The 6,519-nt window shown below is 48.6% G+C and overlaps 9 non-coding genes and 1 pseudogene across 9 annotated transcripts; all 10 read left to right on the top strand.

The window, feature by feature from the left end:
* Positions 1-547: 547 nt before the first annotated feature.
* On the top strand, positions 548-665 carry LOC127141060 (5S ribosomal RNA). The gene has a single exon (XR_007811589.1). It is a non-coding gene; the product is annotated as a 5S ribosomal RNA (ribosomal RNA).
* A 493-nt stretch (positions 666-1,158) lies between these two features.
* Positions 1,159-1,277, top strand: LOC127141058 (5S ribosomal RNA). Its single transcript, XR_007811587.1, has one exon. It is a non-coding gene; the product is annotated as a 5S ribosomal RNA (ribosomal RNA).
* Positions 1,278-1,772: 495 nt separating this feature from the next.
* LOC127141061 (uncharacterized) lies at positions 1,773-1,888 on the top strand (annotated as a pseudogene).
* Positions 1,889-2,381: 493 nt separating this feature from the next.
* LOC127141057 (5S ribosomal RNA) lies at positions 2,382-2,500 on the top strand. The gene has a single exon (XR_007811586.1). It is a non-coding gene; the product is annotated as a 5S ribosomal RNA (ribosomal RNA).
* Positions 2,501-2,994: 494 nt separating this feature from the next.
* Positions 2,995-3,113, top strand: LOC127141065 (5S ribosomal RNA). Its single transcript, XR_007811593.1, has one exon. It is a non-coding gene; the product is annotated as a 5S ribosomal RNA (ribosomal RNA).
* A 495-nt stretch (positions 3,114-3,608) lies between these two features.
* LOC127141064 (5S ribosomal RNA) lies at positions 3,609-3,727 on the top strand. The gene has a single exon (XR_007811592.1). It is a non-coding gene; the product is annotated as a 5S ribosomal RNA (ribosomal RNA).
* A 495-nt stretch (positions 3,728-4,222) lies between these two features.
* Positions 4,223-4,341, top strand: LOC127141063 (5S ribosomal RNA). Its single transcript, XR_007811591.1, has one exon. It is a non-coding gene; the product is annotated as a 5S ribosomal RNA (ribosomal RNA).
* Positions 4,342-4,836: 495 nt separating this feature from the next.
* Positions 4,837-4,955, top strand: LOC127141062 (5S ribosomal RNA). Its single transcript, XR_007811590.1, has one exon. It is a non-coding gene; the product is annotated as a 5S ribosomal RNA (ribosomal RNA).
* Positions 4,956-5,449: 494 nt separating this feature from the next.
* On the top strand, positions 5,450-5,567 carry LOC127141059 (5S ribosomal RNA). Its single transcript, XR_007811588.1, has one exon. It is a non-coding gene; the product is annotated as a 5S ribosomal RNA (ribosomal RNA).
* A 495-nt stretch (positions 5,568-6,062) lies between these two features.
* LOC127141056 (5S ribosomal RNA) lies at positions 6,063-6,181 on the top strand. The gene has a single exon (XR_007811585.1). It is a non-coding gene; the product is annotated as a 5S ribosomal RNA (ribosomal RNA).
* Positions 6,182-6,519: the final 338 nt, after the last annotated feature.

Below are 6,519 nucleotides of genomic sequence, written 5' to 3'. Positions count from 1 at the left end.
GGCCTGGTTAGTACTTGGATGGGAGACCGCCTGGGAATACCAGGTGCCGTAAGCTTTTTGTCCCATCTTTTCCTGCCTATCTTACAGCAGCAGAATGCCGCTTCCTCTGTAGTTGAGACAGGGCACGCCCAAACTACTTTTATTTGCAGCCTGTATTTCACGCTCTGTTTTGCACTTCTGTTTTATGTCACGTCGCTTTCGGCAATCGGGTATTAGGCGCTGGAAAGTCACCTCTGTAAAGTCTGCACTGCTGCCGAATGAATGAGCGCAGTCTGGGTTTTGGGCACAATGACCCAATACGTCGTCCACAAGGACGTGTGGCTCACCGATGTACGTTTTGAGCAATTTCGGACGAAAATGGACTTGGAACAGAGCCAAATGTTTGATCAGGCCATACGGAAAATTCTTGTTGGGTGGAGTAGTTATTTCTTAGTTTTGCTGTTGACTGTTAGGAAAATCCCCATTATTGTTGATTGCTATGTGAAATAACAGATCTGCCAGTGTTATTTTGGCACGTATAAAGGGTCTGTCTTCAGCAGCCGCTGTGGCTTACGGCCACACCACCCTGAGCGCGCCGATCTCGTCTGATCTCGGAAGCTAAGCAGGGTCGGGCCTGGTTAGTACTTGGATGGGAGACCGCCTGGGAATACCAGGTGCCGTAAGCTTTTTGTCCCCATCTTTCCTGCCTATCTTACAGCAGCAGAATGCCGCTTCCTCTGTAGTTGAGACAGGGCACGCCAAAACTACTTTTATTTTGCAGCCTGTATTTCACGCTCTGTTTTGCACTTCTGTTTTATGTCACGTCGCTTTCGGCAATCGGTATTAGGCGCTGGAAAGTCACCTCTGTAAAGTCTGCACTGCTGCCGAATGAATGAGCGCAGTCTGGGTTTTGGGCACAATGACCCAATACGTCGTCCACAAGGACGTGTGGCTCACCGATGTACGTTTTGAGCAATTTCGGACGAAAATGGACTTGGAACAGAGCCAAATGTTTGATCAGGCCATACGGAAAATTCTTGTTGGGTGGAGTAGTTATTTCTTAGTTTTGCTGTTGACTGTTAGAGAAAATCCCCATTATTGTTGATTGCTATGTGAAATAACAGATCTGCCAGTGTTATTTTGGCACGTATAAAGGGTCTGTCTTCAGCAGCCGCTGTGGCTTACGGCCACACCACCCTGAGCGCGCCCGATCTCGTCTGATCTCGGAAGCTAAGCAGGGTCGGGCCTGGTTAGTACTTGGATGGGAGACCGCCTGGGAATACCAGGTGCCGTAAGCTTTTTGTCCCCATCTTTTCCTGCCTATCTTACAGCAGCAGAATGCCGCTTCCTCTGTAGTTGAGACAGGGCACGCCAAAACTACTTTTATTTTGCAGCCTGTATTTCACGCTCTGTTTTGCACTTCTGTTTTATGTCACGTCGCTTTCGGCAATCGGGTATTAGGCGCTGGAAAGTCACCTCTGTAAAGTCTGCACTGCTGCCGAATGAATGAGCGCAGTCTGGGTTTTGGGCACAATGACCCAATACGTCGTCCACAAGGACGTGTGGCTCACCGATGTACGTTTTGAGCAATTTCGGACGAAAATGGACTTGGAACAGAGCCAAATGTTTGATCAGGCCATACGGAAAATTCTTGTTGGGTGGAGTAGTTATTTCTTAGTTTTGCTGTTGACTGTTAGAGAAAATCCCCATTATTGTTGATTGCTATGTGAAATAACAGATCTGCCAGTGTTATTTTGGCACGTATAAAGGGTCTGTCTTCAGCAGCCGCTGTGGCTTACGGCCACACCACCTGAGCGCGCCGATCTCGTCTGATCTCGAAGCTAAGCAGGGTCGGGCCTGGTTAGTACTTGGATGGGAGACCGCCTGGGAATACCAGGTGCCGTAAGCTTTTTGTCCCATCTTTTCCTGCCTATCTTACAGCAGCAGAATGCCGCTTCCTCTGTAGTTGAGACAGGGCACGCCAAACTACTTTTATTTTGCAGCCTGTATTTCACGCTCTGTTTTGCACTTCTGTTTTATGTCACGTCGCTTTCGGCAATCGGGTATTAGGCGCTGGAAAGTCACCTCTGTAAAGTCTGCACTGCTGCCGAATGAATGAGCGCAGTCTGGGTTTTGGGCACAATGACCCAATACGTCGTCCACAAGGACGTGTGGCTCACCGATGTACGTTTTGAGCAATTTCGGACGAAAATGGACTTGGAACAGAGCCAAATGTTTGATCAGGCCATACGGAAAATTCTTGTTGGGTGGAGTAGTTATTTCTTAGTTTTGCTGTTGACTGTTAGAGAAAATCCCCATTATTGTTGATTGCTATGTGAAATAACAGATCTGCCAGTGTTATTTTGGCACGTATAAAGGGTCTGTCTTCAGCAGCCGCTGTGGCTTACGGCCACACCACCCTGAGCGCGCCCGATCTCGTCTGATCTCGGAAGCTAAGCAGGGTCGGGCCTGGTTAGTACTTGGATGGGAGACCGCCTGGGAATACCAGGTGCCGTAAGCTTTTGTCCCCATCTTTTCCTGCCTATCTTACAGCAGCAGAATGCCGCTTCCTCTGTAGTTGAGACAGGGCACGCCAAAACTACTTTTATTTTGCAGCCTGTATTTCACGCTCTGTTTTGCACTTCTGTTTTATGTCACGTCGCTTTCGGCAATCGGGTATTAGGCGCTGGAAAGTCACCTCTGTAAAGTCTGCACTGCTGCCGAATGAATGAGCGCAGTCTGGGTTTTGGGCACAATGACCCAATACGTCGTCCACAAGGACGTGTGGCTCACCGATGTACGTTTTGAGCAATTTCGGACGAAAATGGACTTGGAACAGAGCCAAATGTTTGATCAGGCCATACGGAAAATTCTTGTTGGGTGGAGTAGTTATTTCTTAGTTTTGCTGTTGACTGTTAGAGAAAATCCCCATTATTGTTGATTGCTATGTGAAATAACAGATCTGCCAGTGTTATTTTGGCACGTATAAAGGGTCTGTCTTCAGCAGCCGCTGTGGCTTACGGCCACACCACCCTGAGCGCGCCCGATCTCGTCTGATCTCGGAAGCTAAGCAGGGTCGGGCCTGGTTAGTACTTGGATGGGAGACCGCCTGGGAATACCAGGTGCCGTAAGCTTTTTGTCCCCATCTTTTCCTGCCTATCTTACAGCAGCAGAATGCCGCTTCCTCTGTAGTTGAGACAGGGCACGCCAAAACTACTTTTATTTTGCAGCCTGTATTTCACGCTCTGTTTTGCACTTCTGTTTTATGTCACGTCGCTTTCGGCAATCGGGTATTAGGCGCTGGAAAGTCACCTCTGTAAAGTCTGCACTGCTGCCGAATGAATGAGCGCAGTCTGGGTTTTGGGCACAATGACCCAATACGTCGTCCACAAGGACGTGTGGCTCACCGATGTACGTTTTGAGCAATTTCGGACGAAAATGGACTTGGAACAGAGCCAAATGTTTGATCAGGCCATACGGAAAATTCTTGTTGGGTGGAGTAGTTATTTCTTAGTTTTGCTGTTGACTGTTAGAGAAAATCCCCATTATTGTTGATTGCTATGTGAAATAACAGATCTGCCAGTGTTATTTTGGCACGTATAAAGGGTCTGTCTTCAGCAGCCGCTGTGGCTTACGGCCACACCACCCTGAGCGCGCCCGATCTCGTCTGATCTCGGAAGCTAAGCAGGGTCGGGCCTGGTTAGTACTTGGATGGGAGACCGCCTGGGAATACCAGGTGCCGTAAGCTTTTTGTCCCCATCTTTTCCTGCCTATCTTACAGCAGCAGAATGCCGCTTCCTCTGTAGTTGAGACAGGGCACGCCCAAACTACTTTTATTTTGCAGCCTGTATTTCACGCTCTGTTTTGCACTTCTGTTTTATGTCACGTCGCTTTCGGCAATCGGGTATTAGGCGCTGGAAAGTCACCTCTGTAAAGTCTGCACTGCTGCCGAATGAATGAGCGCAGTCTGGGTTTTGGGCACAATGACCCAATACGTCGTCCACAAGGACGTGTGGCTCACCGATGTACGTTTTGAGCAATTTCGGACGAAAATGGACTTGGAACAGAGCCAAATGTTTGATCAGGCCATACGGAAAATTCTTGTTGGGTGGAGTAGTTATTTCTTAGTTTTGCTGTTGACTGTTAGAGAAAATCCCCATTATTGTTGATTGCTATGTGAAATAACAGATCTGCCAGTGTTATTTTGGCACGTATAAAGGGTCTGTCTTCAGCAGCCGCTGTGGCTTACGGCCACACCACCCTGAGCGCGCCCGATCTCGTCTGATCTCGGAAGCTAAGCAGGGTCGGGCCTGGTTAGTACTTGGATGGGAGACCGCCTGGGAATACCAGGTGCCGTAAGCTTTTTGTCCCCATCTTTTCCTGCCTATCTTACAGCAGCAGAATGCCGCTTCCTCTGTAGTTGAGACAGGGCACGCCAAAACTACTTTTATTTTGCAGCCTGTATTTCACGCTCTGTTTTGCACTTCTGTTTTATGTCACGTCGCTTTCGGCAATCGGGTATTAGGCGCTGGAAAGTCACCTCTGTAAAGTCTGCACTGCTGCCGAATGAATGAGCGCAGTCTGGGTTTTGGGCACAATGACCCAATACGTCGTCCACAAGGACGTGTGGCTCACCGATGTACGTTTTGAGCAATTTCGGACGAAAATGGACTTGGAACAGAGCCAAATGTTTGATCAGGCCATACGGAAAATTCTTGTTGGGTGGAGTAGTTATTTCTTAGTTTTGCTGTTGACTGTTAGAGAAAATCCCCATTATTGTTGATTGCTATGTGAAATAACAGATCTGCCAGTGTTATTTTGGCACGTATAAAGGGTCTGTCTTCAGCAGCCGCTGTGGCTTACGGCCACACCACCCTGAGCGCGCCCGATCTCGTCTGATCTCGGAAGCTAAGCAGGGTCGGGCCTGGTTAGTACTTGGATGGGAGACCGCCTGGGAATACCAGGTGCCGTAAGCTTTTTGTCCCCATCTTTTCCTGCCTATCTTACAGCAGCAGAATGCCGCTTCCTCTGTAGTTGAGACAGGGCACGCCAAACTACTTTTATTTTGCAGCCTGTATTTCACGCTCTGTTTTGCACTTCTGTTTTATGTCACGTCGCTTTCGGCAATCGGGTATTAGGCGCTGGAAAGTCACCTCTGTAAAGTCTGCACTGCTGCCGAATGAATGAGCGCAGTCTGGGTTTTGGGCACAATGACCCAATACGTCGTCCACAAGGACGTGTGGCTCACCGATGTACGTTTTGAGCAATTTCGGACGAAAATGGACTTGGAACAGAGCCAAATGTTTGATCAGGCCATACGGAAAATTCTTGTTGGGTGGAGTAGTTATTTCTTAGTTTTGCTGTTGACTGTTAGAGAAAATCCCCATTATTGTTGATTGCTATGTGAAATAACAGATCTGCCAGTGTTATTTTGGCACGTATAAAGGGTCTGTCTTCAGCAGCCGCTGTGGCTTACGGCCACACCACCCTGAGCGCGCCGATCTCGTCTGATCTCGGAAGCTAAGCAGGGTCGGGCCTGGTTAGTACTTGGATGGGAGACCGCCTGGGAATACCAGGTGCCGTAAGCTTTTTGTCCCCATCTTTTCCTGCCTATCTTACAGCAGCAGAATGCCGCTTCCTCTGTAGTTGAGACAGGGCACGCCAAACTACTTTTATTTTGCAGCCTGTATTTCACGCTCTGTTTTGCACTTCTGTTTTATGTCACGTCGCTTTCGGCAATCGGGTATTAGGCGCTGGAAAGTCACCTCTGTAAAGTCTGCACTGCTGCCGAATGAATGAGCGCAGTCTGGGTTTTGGGCACAATGACCCAATACGTCGTCCACAAGGACGTGTGGCTCACCGATGTACGTTTTGAGCAATTTCGGACGAAAATGGACTTGGAACAGAGCCAAATGTTTGATCAGGCCATACGGAAAATTCTTGTTGGGTGGAGTAGTTATTTCTTAGTTTTTGCTGTTGACTGTTAGAGAAAATCCCCATTATTGTTGATTGCTATGTGAAATAACAGATCTGCCAGTGTTATTTTGGCACGTATAAAGGGTCTGTCTTCAGCAGCCGCTGTGGCTTACGGCCACACCACCCTGAGCGCGCCCGATCTCGTCTGATCTCGGAAGCTAAGCAGGGTCGGGCCTGGTTAGTACTTGGATGGGAGACCGCCTGGGAATACCAGGTGCCGTAAGCTTTTTGTCCCCATCTTTTCCTGCCTATCTTACAGCAGCAGAATGCCGCTTCCTCTGTAGTTGAGACAGGGCACGCCCAAACTACTTTTATTTTGCAGCCTGTATTTCACGCTCTGTTTTGCACTTCTGTTTTATGTCACGTCGCTTTCGGCAATCGGGTATTAGGCGCTGGAAAGTCACCTCTGTAAAGTCTGCACTGCTGCCGAATGAATGAGCGCAGTCTGGGTTTTGGGCACAATGACCCAATACGTCGTCCACAAGGACGTGTGGGCTCACCGATGTACGTTTTGAGCAATTTCGGACGAAAATGGACTTGGAACAGAGCCAAATGTTTGATCAG

Source organism: Lates calcarifer, unplaced genomic scaffold (genome assembly GCF_001640805.2).
Source record: "Lates calcarifer isolate ASB-BC8 unplaced genomic scaffold, TLL_Latcal_v3 _unitig_5610_quiver_2919, whole genome shotgun sequence".
Classification (NCBI taxonomy): domain Eukaryota; kingdom Metazoa; phylum Chordata; class Actinopteri; family Centropomidae; genus Lates; species Lates calcarifer.
This window is presented reverse-complemented; position numbering and strand designations above follow the sequence as displayed.